This window comes from Helianthus annuus, chromosome 11 (genome assembly GCF_002127325.2).
Source record: "Helianthus annuus cultivar XRQ/B chromosome 11, HanXRQr2.0-SUNRISE, whole genome shotgun sequence".
NCBI lineage: Eukaryota > Viridiplantae > Streptophyta > Magnoliopsida > Asterales > Asteraceae > Helianthus > Helianthus annuus.
In genome coordinates, this window is record NC_035443.2 from 109,409,296 (window position 1) to 109,422,968 (window position 13,673).

Here is a 13,673-nt window from a genome sequence, read left to right on the forward strand (position 1 = left end):
TGGTTAACTGAATAACCATGTAAAAATGAGTTTGTATAAGATGTGTTGTTTGTAATTCAGTGTCTTGTGAAAAGCGTATTATTTGTATAAAATGTTCTATGTATCAAATTGAAATGATTTAAATAACGCTACGATATGTAATACCATACAAACACTTATATATAGGAAGTACCAGCGGCGTATCCACCATGCTTGTATCATATTACACACGCCTCGTTACTTAAATCACTTACTCAAACCAAACCATCAAGATGAAATGTTTAACAACGGTAGAAATGTTTATGTATAGTCAAATGTCTATTGTCAACTGTAAGTCATGTCAACGGATACAACTGGTTTACACGGTTCAATGGTTACAAACGGTTCGTATAATCGAAGGGTTAAGACGGTTCACATAGTCAAATGGTTACAACGGTTCAAAATGTAGTATAATGTGTTCATATACTGGATGAGCATATGCAACAGAAATGCAATGTGAAACAATGTACTACGTATGCACACAATGGGCGTACGTAGCATGAAATGTATTGTAGAGTACAACGGTTCAAAATGTAGTATAATGTGTTCATATGCTGGATGAGCATATGCAACAGAAATGCAATGTGAAACAATGTACTACGTATGCACACAATGGGCGTACGTAGCATGAAATGTATTGTAGAGTACAACGGTTCAAAATGTAGTATAATGTGTTCATATGCTGGATGAGCATATGCAACAGAAATGCAATGTGAAACAATGTACTACGTATGCACACAATGGGCGTACGTAGCATGAAATGTATTGTAAAGCAATGTACTAAGTACGCACACAATGGGCATACATAGCATGAAATGTATTGTAAAGCAATGTACTAAGTACGCACACAATGGGCATACATAGCATGAAATGTATTGTAAAGCAATGTACTAAGTACGCACACAATGGGCATACATAGCATGAAATGTAGTGAAATCATGTACTAATATGTACTAACGAACGTAGCAGGTATATGATGTGAAAACATGGAAAACATGAAAGTAACAGGTAGGCACATGTGTTTCACCCCAAAACAGTTTGGAAAACAGTAAAAGAGGGGTTCAATGTACTCACCTGAGATTGCTTTGAATTCCTTGTATAATAACCAGATAATGCTAAAGATCACGGGATATCAAACGGCACCTAATAGGTAGCTATGTTAATATACCGGACCAAAAGTCGGAGGAACGGATAGTATGCGGGTTCGTAAACCAAACGAGTATGGAGACTCGTGTAATATGGTTTAACAAAGCCTACATACTAAAATGAAACTTAACCTAAGTGCTTACGGCCCATCACGACCCGTTTAGGTAGCTTATGCTACCCTAACGCGTCGTTCGCGTAGAACGCGTTCGGAACGCCTAACATCGCGACCACAAGGTATAACCTCAGAAGGTTATAGCTATGGTCACCTAATGTGTTTGGTTGGATCCTAATGATCGACCAAATGGGTCGGGTTCGAAAGTATAAGCGATGGTTTAGATCGCTTACCTTACGACCCTATATAAGCACTAAACTAAAAGTGACGAGCTAAGCATGTTAAAACATGCTTAACTAAGTTTAGAAAACAGGTTTGGTATCAAAACAAACGGTTTTGATACCCACAAGTAGTTTGGTTACAAAACATGCAAGAATGCACATTTTGGCCGAAACTACGACTCGTCACTAAGCCTAGATAACGTGGTAATCAGTAGGTATAGTCACTACGGACTATAACCATCGTGATCACGCTCACGTTATGAAGTTCCATGAACTTCGTGTTTACCATAGGCTGGTCAATGCAGAAAGTCAACAAAACGTTGACTTTCGGACTCGAAAAGCGAATAAAAGAACGAAAGAATACTTACGGAGGGTCCCCGAATGCTAATCTAGATCAAAATGGCTCAGGTATGAAACAAAGGTTCCAACTTAGAGCTCTTGATCAGATTGTGTGGGTTTTTGCAACGAAGAGGGGGGGGGTATTTATAGGAAAAGCATAACCGTTAGGAACGTTTATCGAATATCATGCCACGATCTTGTGCGTACACTTGTCAAAATATTGTGGTAAGTCAGAACTTGGCCCTTGGCTCTTGATTGGGTGAAAGGGCATTGCCCCTTGATCGAACGAAAGGCCAACTGCAAGTGGGTTCAATGAATCTGCTGTACTGGGGACCCCTTACGGACCGTATGGCTTATGGCTTACGGTCCGTAAGCCCCAAGTTTGGCAGTTTTACAGTTTTGGTCCCTGCAGCCCCTAAACTTGGTATTTGATGCATTTTTGACACGTTTAAGCCTTGTTAACCTCATTTCAAAGCTCTAAAATGATGTTAAAGTATAGGGAACTTAAAATGTGCTCAAAAATATCCCGGATGTCGGTTCGTTTGGCCGTACGGTCGCGATGTTCGGTTAATTACGACGGAATGCGCATAAGCGCGAAAGACGATCCAAATTGCGCGACGAATGGATTTTTCTCATGCCATACACTAAGGCATAATATAAGGATGTTTACATAAATTTTTGGATGTCCGGATGTATTCAGAACGTAAGTTATGCGTGAAAGTGCAAACTTGTGCACTTTTTGACACTTTTAGTCCCTGAATGACCCAAAAGTTTATTTTAGCAAACCGAACACCTCAAAGCCTATTTCTAAGCTTTGTAAAGGATATTTATGGTATGTTTAACTTATGGACATGTTCCGGAATGTTCGTTACAGTTCAAATTGGCATACTTTCACAGTTTGTCAAGTTTAGTCCCTGTAAGCGAATTAACTGGTTTTTGCCATACCAAAGCCTTCAAAACCTATTTCTAAGTTATGTAAAGGTTATTTAAGGTATGTTAAGCATATGTTGATGTTCCGGAGTATTTGTCGCATTTATACTGAGTACGTTTACGCACCAGGTTGCGTATAATTCTCAAGAAAGCGATGTAAAGTTTGAAATTGAACAAGAATTGATATGTGCAATAGATACACATATTTATACAAGATCCCGAGTATGAAATACGATATTTCATCAGCTTGGTATTTATTTGATGGTCGTGGTGACACAGGTGTCACAAATCCTGTCAATAACATAGGAAGTACATGAGTAACTTTTTAACAAACGATTAACTCTTTCAGTTTCAATTCTTTGCAGCTCAAGCTTTTGTTCCAAAGCAGCACATTTTTCAATGTAATTGTTTACAACTTTCTGCTTCGTCATGAAGGCTCCCTGAAGAGTCTTCATTGCTACAGCTTGTTCTTCACTCGTTTGATTGCACTGATTCATCGCTTTGTTCAGCACATCGTACGATTCCTTCAAACTGTTTAAGTTGTAAATCAGTGTGCTGTTCTGCTTCTTTATAGAATCACAGTTCTCACACTTCACTGGAATCTTTTTCACATCAACTTCTTCCTCAACCTTGAATTTAGGCAGTTCTTTCACTTTTTGTCTTCTCACCATTGGAACCTCTTCATCATCACTGCTCACAGGTGTCTTGATCTTTTTCTTTTTCTTCTTGGCCTTTTCATCTTCACTATCACTTTCAGCAAGCAACTTCATATCTTCTTTATATTTTCTTGCCCAATATTCCGTATCATCATCACTATCATCTACAACCTTTGCCGTAAAAGCAGTGTAAGCTGTAGTTTGATCAGGAATATAATCATCCCAGGTAAAATTGCCCAGCTAAAACCCTCTGGTAATCTCTCATCATCTTGATCAATTATCAAAGTACTACCATCCCTTCTTTTTCCATACAATCTATCACTATTACCCACACAAGCTCTTTTTTCAGAATCTTCAATCACATCTCTTCCATTTGCAGTTTGAGCTTGATGTTTATGTTGTTGAGATGATTGTTGACCAACTTGGTGATAGATGGCTTTACGATAGTAATCATTGTTGTCGTTGAACGGATTTTGAGCTCCACTTGCTTCACGGTTAGTGCACTCCCTCTTGAAGTGTCCTTTTTCCCTGCACCGAAAACAAGTGACTTTAGATTTGTCAAAACCTAAAGTAGAAACATTTGCATCACGAAGATCATCTCTCCCCGTGATTTGTTTGAATTTCTCAGCTCTCCGTAACACGCTAGCCAGACACCATTTTATGTCCATCAGCTCCATCTCTTCAGCATCTATCTGGTCGTAGTCTTCTTTAGTTAACATTGGATTGCCAATACGACCTGCAACAAAACAAGTGTAAGATTCCAAAACCATTCCTAACAAAGACATTTGGTTTTTGGCAACTTCCTCAGAATAATCTTGATCATTTTCAAGATTTAACACTATGTTGCACTGTAATTTTCTCCCATTTTTAGTTGCAGAAATATTTGGATCAAAAGATGAAAATGGAGTGAAACTGGTTTTGCTATTTGATCCAGATGAAGGACTTCCAGACGAATTCTTGGCACTGTAAGCAGTCTCAACCTTCGGAGATAGATTCGAAGATTTCTTTTCATTAACTCCTGCCTTATAATACAACCCGATGTCCTGTTCACCATCAAAATCTTTCATTCTGATAACTTTCCGTTGTTCCATTTCTTGAGCTTCTATCTTTTCAATGAACTTACTGAGCGTCAGATTGCTAAAACCCTTCTTGTTTCTGAGCATCATAAGGTATGTGCCCCAAGTCTCATAGGCCAACGCATCAGCAAGTTTCTCTATCAACTCATCAGTGCTCTTCTCAATACTCAACCTTTTCATGTTAGCAAGCAGATTACAATAACGTTCAATAATCTCTCGTGTACTTTCATTCTTTAATCCTCGAAACAAATCAAATTCTTTCTTTAGAAGCGATTTCTTGCTTTTAACCATCTCCTCACTTCCTCGAAACTTTGAACGTAATGCTTTCCAAATCGAATATGATGTTCCATTGTGTTGTAAAAGCACCATAATATCTTCTTTCACTGCTTGTTGAAGAAGACTTAGCATCATTTTCTCATCTTTATATTTCTTCCTAGCATCAGCAGTAAGATCTTTTATCGGAACAGGTTCTTCATCATCATTCAAAGGTCTAACATACTTTGTCTCGACACATTCCCAAACATCAAGATAATTAGCTTGCACCCAATTTTCAAACCGACCTTCCCAACCTTTATATTCTTCTATATTCATGAGCTTGGGAGGCTTTTGCATCGTCCCTGTTTCGTTTTCGAGCATTGTGGTTTGAACAGCAGTGATTGGGGTACTGGGAGTAGCGAATGCGTTGTAGAAATCCTCGTCCATTTTTCCGAATTTTAAATGAGCTGTATCACCTTGTAAGAATACCTGACAAACAAACAAACAAACAACACGATCAGTTTTAAGATCAATTAACTGAAACAAAATGGTACTCAAACTGGTGACAATTCTGTACGGATTGAAGGTTGACACACTGTGCAGACTGTTATGACCAGGATCAAATTCAAACAAGCTTTTCCAATGACTTGACTGAAACACACGACTTCGAATGAGTTTGAATTCAAACAGATTGAATCACTTCTTGTTGAACTGACAACACAAGACAAATTGATGAAATATTTTGACAAAACAGTGATCACATGGGCCGATGAAATGGGCTTGACAACTTTCAATATTATTTCACCTCAATTTACAAACAAGATCCAACAACATACACCAAAGAATCACATGGGATGTTTTCTATAGTGGATCTGACATTTGAAAGATTGGGCCGCAATTCAACGGTCAATTTCAAATAACAATCTATTTTGATAGGGCCGGTTATCGAAGTGAGCTGTAACTATAATATTCAGATTGTCTGATCAAACTAAAAAGCTGATTGGGCCGTGTAACTGACAAATCATATGCACAAAATGAATCGGTGATGATTAAACAATTTGAGACATTAATGGCTGACAACTTCAAGACAAATTGATTGGACTTCCTTTTTAAATGTGGCGGCACATGCAATCCTTTTGATCTGTCAACAACTTTTCAATGTGATAGGGCCGCAATATCCACTAATTGATTAAGTGCAAAAACATATCAATTGTTTCAAATGGTGGACTTTCAAACGAAAATTATATGTTCAAACGATGTGTCAGTTTCAAACTGAAGTGTTGTTCAAACCGTCAACTCAAACGATAGTCAATATTCAAACGATAGGAAAACTTCAAACGGTCACTTCAAATGGGAAGCATATTTCAAACGATATGTAGCACTTTTCAAACGACAGGAAGTATGTTTCAAACGACAGGAAGCATGTTTCAAACGACAGGACAAGATTTCAAACGGACAGGCAATGCTTCGTTCAAACGGACACCTTTTTCTAAGCCATTTTTGTCACTTTTACTTCGAGTTTTAAGCTGAGATTCTCAAGGATTTGTTAAACTATCATTACGCACACATTGTGTAAGTTTCAGCCGATTTCAACCGTAAAAACTATTGATTATATGAAAAAAGGTGTAGCAAATGAGATTTTCAAGCTGAATATGGCAAGAACTCCTCGTCCTGAGCTCTGATACCACTTGTAGGATCGGTTTCGACCTGAATGAGTCGTTAGGAAGAACTCTTGTACGTTTCAGAGGCGGAAACTAAGAAACGCACTACAAAACAACTTGAACTACACTTAAAACCTCTTGTATATTCGATTGACAACTTTTACAGTGAGAGGAAATACCGGCAGCACCTCGGTATAACTTTGTCTGACCGTTACAAATGACATCGTATGAACAGCTATTTATAGAGACACCCTAACCGTTTGAAACATCTCAAACGGTTACATTAATTCAAACGGTGACCTTAACTCAAACGGTTATCTTCAAACTGTTGCATAAACTCAAACGATTGGCTCTTTCAAACGGTTGGATTCTTTAAAAAGTCAACATCTTGTTCAACCAAGTTATCTCCTCATTGGACCATCACCTTGTTGTTTCTCATTGGACCTCCAAGCTTTTGTCTTATATGGAACTTATGCAGTGATGATGTCATCATATGATGTCATCATCAAAGATGATGACATCATGTTTGATCCAAAACCGCAACGAACCCGAGACACGATATTAAGACGAAGACGACAGATGACTGCACCAACAATCCTGTTCCTCTCCAGCCTTGTCCACCACCTCTCCTGACTTAGAAGATTCACCAGCCTCAGCAGGATACGGCACAACCTTGCCTCCAAGCTCCTTTAGCTTTGCCACCCAGGATTCAACCGACCATGTTAGGCACTCAAGCTCCGTCTCCTTGGCCTCATAAGCCATCTTGATGCGAGCTTGTAGCAGAGAGACAATGGCAGAAGCTTTGATCCCTTCCTGGAAAGAAACCATGGCCTGTTCATGCTCCATTTGGACGGTAGCCAGCTTGACCTCAGCATCTTGGGTGACTTTCTTCAGTTTTTCCTCATAATGTCGAGTCTTCGCTTCGACAATAACACCTTGGTCAGCAATGGTAGTCTCAAGCTGTTTGATCCTGGCCTCGTGGAGTGCAGCAGTACCACAGGCATCGCTGTAAAGGTTGAGCAGATGTTGGAGGCCCTGTAAGTCAAAATTCAGGTATAAGTCAATATTCACTAACCTAAATATCTTGTCAGGATATTCTATTAGGATATTGTGCAGGATATAGTACCAGGATATTACCTTGTTAAGGAAGGATGTCATCGGTTCCAAGGAATCAGTGAAGCTGAGCTCATCATAAGAGAACCCTTCGAAGCCTGGGACACTAACTTCGGAGCCCTTCCTCTTTTTTGCGGTAGAAGCATGAGCCCTCGTAATGGGCTTAGGGGCCGGAAGCGGTTTTGAGCTGGTAGTAGTAGGAGCCTCTTTCTTGACAATGGGTGGAGTAGGATAACTGTCAAGCTCGTCAAGATCAAGGAAAATTGGAACTTTGCTGGAATCTGCATACAGGGAGTAAAACTCTTTCCTAAATACTTCAAATAAGAACATATATGCAGGATATCGTGCAGGATCATTATCAGACATGTTTGCACTAGAGAGTGGACTTGGAGATGCTGGAGACGGGTTGAAACTTCTTTCAGCCTCTGGGAGGAGTCTGATGACGTCAATTCTTTTCTGAGAGTCAGCTAGGGGAGTTGCGAGTTTCCTGAAATCAGCTGTGTACAAGAAAGCAGAAAAGTCAATACAAGATATAAAGAAGGATACAAGACAGGATCATCCTAAAACCCTAGGTCCTACCCTTCTTCAACCATTTCACCGGATAATCCGCTCCACCAGGGATTGAATCTCTTTTTACAAAGAAGAACTTGGATTTCCATTCCTCTTCGTTCCTGGTTGCTCGGAGGATTAGTGGATCGCTGGAAGTGGAATAAAACAAAAACCGACAAGAGCCATGGCATCTAAGCCGATATGCTAGGGGGAGGTCATGAACGGAGAGGTCAGGAACATGATTTCTCTTGATCTGGTCAAGAACAGACAAGACTCGCCAGAGCATTGGCATTGTCTGACTAAAGCAGATCTTGGTAACATTAAAGAACTCGGTGATAAACTCAGAGAAAGGAAATTGCAACCCTAAGGTAAAAGGAAAAGCATTAAAATTAAAGCATAACCACTCATCAAAAACCATATCTGATCGGATTTCCCGATCAAATGGCCGGAACACCGTCATTTCCGGGAAGATGCTGGAGGTTTTAAGGGCTAACAAATGTGCACTATCAAAGGTGCATATTTCCTTCTCCAGATCTTGGAGAATATTCTGTTGGATAAACGTGGGAGTAGAGTCACCAGAGCTCGATCTTGTCTGTCTCGCCATATCTTCGCCGGAATAGTGTAGAAAGAGATGAGAAGAGAGAGAGGATTTTTACCTTTTTCCTTCTTGACGACGATTAAATGGAGATGAGAATGAGAAGATATAGGGAAGCAATGAGTAAATATAGACTGGGCGGTTACAAGTGGTCACATCGGGTCTTATCTCTTAATTACCTTGGTTATCGTGAAAAATGTAACCGTTAGGACTTAGGATCCTTAATAGTAACATTTTTTGGGACAATTGTTATGGGTGAAATTCTGAGCCTATATCCTGGTCAATATTTTAAGCTATATCTTGATTGTATGATATGTGTTCAGGATATTGGTAACATCCTGAATGGTATCCCGAGGATCACTATTATTATGTGCAGGAATATGAGTTCAAGCTCGCAACGTTCATGAGGACCCTTTCTCCGGAAGACTCGGTCTAAGTAGTTCAAAGGAAGACATTGAAGCCGCTTTACTCAGTCTACAACGTTCACTATGGAATATTCGAAGGCATCCCCCATTTATAGGAAACTTTGTTTTCATTTCTTAGCCATAAATAGGTGGATAAATCAGATCGAATAGGACACAACAATAACACTCACTGCTCTCTCACACTTTGCTCTCTCGTAACATTCACTTTCACAACAAACATTGTAACACTTAGCGATCTGATCAATATCCTGCATTGTATCCTGACATTTAAAGCAGTAAGAAGAACAAGGCAGCTGCGATTGTCAGCTCCCGAGGTTTTGTGCCGGCGATCTAGATTGGTCAAGGGCTTTCCTCTATATCTCGTGTCATCCCCTTTACTTTTTGCTCATAGTTTGATCGTAGATACAGCTCAATATCCTGAGCCGTATCCTGAAAACTGTTTTTAACAAACGACTTAATCAACCCTTCAACACATTTTTTAGCACACTACCTCACAAACTAATTTGATCACTTAATTGCTTTGGTAATTTTTGACCAAAACAATTTGGCGCCCACCGTGGGGCAAGTGGTGCTATTTTTTCTAAAAACTTTTGCAAGATCACTACTTGGTTTTGTATTTTCCAAACTTTTTACTACATTGTTTGCAATGGCCTTGAGATCAAGCATGAGCTCTTTTACTGTGTCTGCTACAGCTTCTGCAACAGTTGGTTCGGTGCTTCCTCCACCTCCACCAAGGACGCAAACCTCCTCACAGCTTCAGGATATTATACCTACTCGGAGTATTCAGGAATCGGCCCTTATTCTGGCCTCTAATGATGAAATCCTGACCTTGTTTGGTAGTGTGCAGGAACAGATGAGGCAGCAGCAGGAGACCAACCGAATGATTTTAAGAGAAATACAACTCTTGAAATCCAGCTCGAGCAGGCCCACCGAGGATACTGTCACTCCCCTGCAACCCAGGGCTTTGAACTTCAGTTCTGCGGTTTACACTGAGGATAACCGGGGAAATATTTTGCCTAGCCATCCCTAGAATCACACTCCTAAGATACTTTCTTCAGTTAGAGTGTCAACTGAGAGAAGCTTTGCAGGATACAGGTGTTGCTACTAATAATCCTTTTGCAACCCCATCTTGAAAGCCTGCACAGCTATTGCAACGTCAAGATGCGGGATATCCAAGGATTCCCAGCTAAATTTGTTCACATAATCCCTCAAGGATTCCTGAGGTCCTTGAGTTATCCTATAAAGATCACTGGTTAGTTTCTCAAAACTTCGACTGCAAGAAAATTGACTATTAAATAAATTAACCAAATGAGCAAATGAAGTAATTGAGTGAGGAGGAACGTTTAAGAGCCATTTTAAGGCTGATCCTGTTAAGGTAGAGTCAAAACCCTTGCACAGGCATGCTTCCTTGAGATCCGGAGGAATGGGGTTGATCTCCATCCTTTCCCTATACTGGGCAATATGCTCCTTAGGATCCGTGGTTCCATCATAGAGCTTCATGTTGGGGGTCTGAAATCTTTTTGGGATTTCGGCATCACAAATAGGATGCGCAAACCGGGATATCCTGTGATTGTCCTGGGATAGTTCTAGAATTGGTTGGACCACCCCAGGCACACTGGAGATCATGTTCTTTAGCTTCTGAAGCTCCCTAGATAATGCTGATGTCACACCTGTATCCTGCAAAGATCCAACACCATTAGTGGCAAGAGTATTATTATTGTTAGATACATTAGCGATCTGAGGATTCTGGCCATATCCTGAAGCATATCCTGAGCTTATCATAGTTGATACTCTTACTGAAGAGAGTATCTCAGGAATATGATTCTGGGAAGGGATAGGCACAATATTTCCTCGGTTATCCTCAGTATAAACTGCAGAAATGAAGTTCAAAGCCCCTGGTGGCAAGGGAGTGACAGTATCTTCAGCAGACCTACTTGAGCCGGACTTCAAGAGTTGTATCTCTGTCATCAGCATTTGATTAGTTTCTTGCTGCTGCCTCATCTGTTCCTGTACACTACCAAACAAATTTAGAATTTCCTCATTAGAAGCCAAAACAGGACCAGATCCCTGTATATTGCGAGCGGGGATAACATCACGAGCCACATGAATTTCAGTTCCTTGGGAAGAGGCTTGAGATCTCGGAGGAGGTGGTGGAAGTATCGAACCAACTGTTGCAGAGGTTGTAGCTGACACGGTGGAAGAGCTCATGTTTGATCTTGAGGCCATTGAAAATAGTGTAGCAAAAAGTTTTGAAAATAGAAAACCAAGTAAAGATTTTAACAAGGTTTTTAATATGAATAGCACCACTTGCCCCATGGTGGGCGCCAAATTGTTTTGGTCAAAAATTACCGAAGCAATTAAGTGATCAAACTAGTTAAGTGAGGTAGTGTGCTAAAAATGTGTGTTGAAAATATGCTAGTCTAGTTATTTGCAAAAAACAGTTTCAGGATACAGCTCAGGATATAGAGCTGTATCTATGATCAAACAATGAGCAAAAAAGTAAAGGGTGACACGAGATGTACGAGGAAAGCCCTTGATCAATCCAGATCGCCGACATAAAACTTCGGGAGCTGACAATCGCAGCTGCCTTGTTCTTCTATTCCTTCAAATATCAGGATACAGTGTAGGATATGATGTGGATCAACTAGGTGTTACAATGTAATTTGAGTACAAGTGTTTGTGTGTAGTGATTGCTTGTAGCTAGAGAGTAAAGTGTGCGAAAGAGAGTGTGTGCCTCAGCCTGATCCGATAAATCTATTTATAGTAAAACGAAAATAACTAACTATCCTATTAAACCGGGATGCTTCGAATATTCCTTAAGTGGACGTTGTTGTCCACTTCTTCCGGGTTCAACGTCTACAAGCTAACTGATTTGCCCGAGTCTCGAGGGGAAGAAGTCCTCCTGATTTGAGACATGTTACAATAATCTGCACGTGAGCTAATTGGTTAGTACCAGGATATCGTATCAGGATGTTACCAATATCCTGATCCGATATCCTGATCGCAAATAAACAATCAAATCCAGAATATTAGTCAAGATATATATGCAGAAAATGACCCATAACAGACTCCTTATCCTGCTATAATATTATATTAGGTAGGCCCTGGATCCATGATATGAAAGTTGTGCCGTCAACCTATCATCAATGCATCAAGATCCCTACCCCTTGGGGAGTAGTCAAGGTGGAAAGTGATCAGCAGGAAGCAAAGGAGTGTTATTCTTCTTCGATGAAATCCTCGACAAAGCCCAGTGCAGCATAGCAATTAAAGATGCGAGCCCAGGATATCGCGGAAGCTTCAGAACAGGATGTTAAGAAAATTATCCTGGATCAGGATAATCTAGATATCTTGGTGCTCGTAGGAACCAATCTCCCTGAGGATATTGAGAATCCATTAACTAAGTTTTTGAAATGCAGGATGTCAACATTAGCATGGAAACATGAGGATATGACAGGTATTTCCAAGGATATTATAACTCACAAGCTCGGAATTGATAGGTCTTTCAAGCCTGTCCAACAGAAACGAAGGAATCGCTCCAGAATGGAACACTATCATTTAGGAAGAAGTTGAAAGATTATTAAAGAGCAAGATGATTAGGGAAGTGAAATTTCCTAAATGGCTAGCAAATGTAGTGGTGGTGCAAAAGAAAAATGGGAAATGTAGAGTTTGTGTAGATTACACTATGACAACTCGAGTTTCCGAGATTTCACTTTTGTATTCGTTGTACGTTGACTGCTTAGTTATTTGCTTATTTGTCTCGTAATTGTATACACTGATTATACGTGGTGATGATTGTTTGATATGTAATATGTTTATATACATGATATGAATTATTTGAACTTAATTTGCTTAGACCATGATAAAGCCCGACGAAATAAAGTGTGTTTCTGATGCAGCGTGTGAAACGAAAAAAATGAAGATTACACGTTGATTCTACGAATACCCGTGTAGCTCTTCCCCAACCCCCAAATTGTAACCCCAAAGGCCACGGAATTTGAAGTGAAAAAACAGTTTTCTCAAAATTCAATTCTGATCTTCCCATTAGCTTTAGCAACATATAAATAAAGACTGAAATTCGAAACGGGCCTAAAAAAGATAAAGGGCCAAACACACGGCCTAAAACAAAAAGCCCAAAATAGTTCAAAAAACATAAAAATGCAAATAAGTAATAGAAATAAGCGTTTTTTGGCCCGGACGATGACCCAAACCGCCGTAGGCTGTTTGCAGCAAGATGGAGCTCGTTCTCGCCTTCGAATCGCCTGGTCGCACGTCCCAAACGGACCCCCGGAGCCCAAGTTAGGGCCATTTTAGTGAAGGCCCTTTTCTTACGCGGTCTTGGGCCTCCAAGTACAAAATAGCCCGTTCCTCCACACTTGGGCCCACATCAGTTTCACCATAATCCATACGACGAAACAGAATTGATTCGCCATGAATCATTCCGACGAAACACAGGTGATTCGTCACACACACCTCCGACGAAACATAAGTGTTTCGCCGGCCCAACGATTCTCCGAGGGCCATTACGGGCCGAGTCTATCAATTCGTATATTTTAACGTGAACCGACCCTTGTTTCATA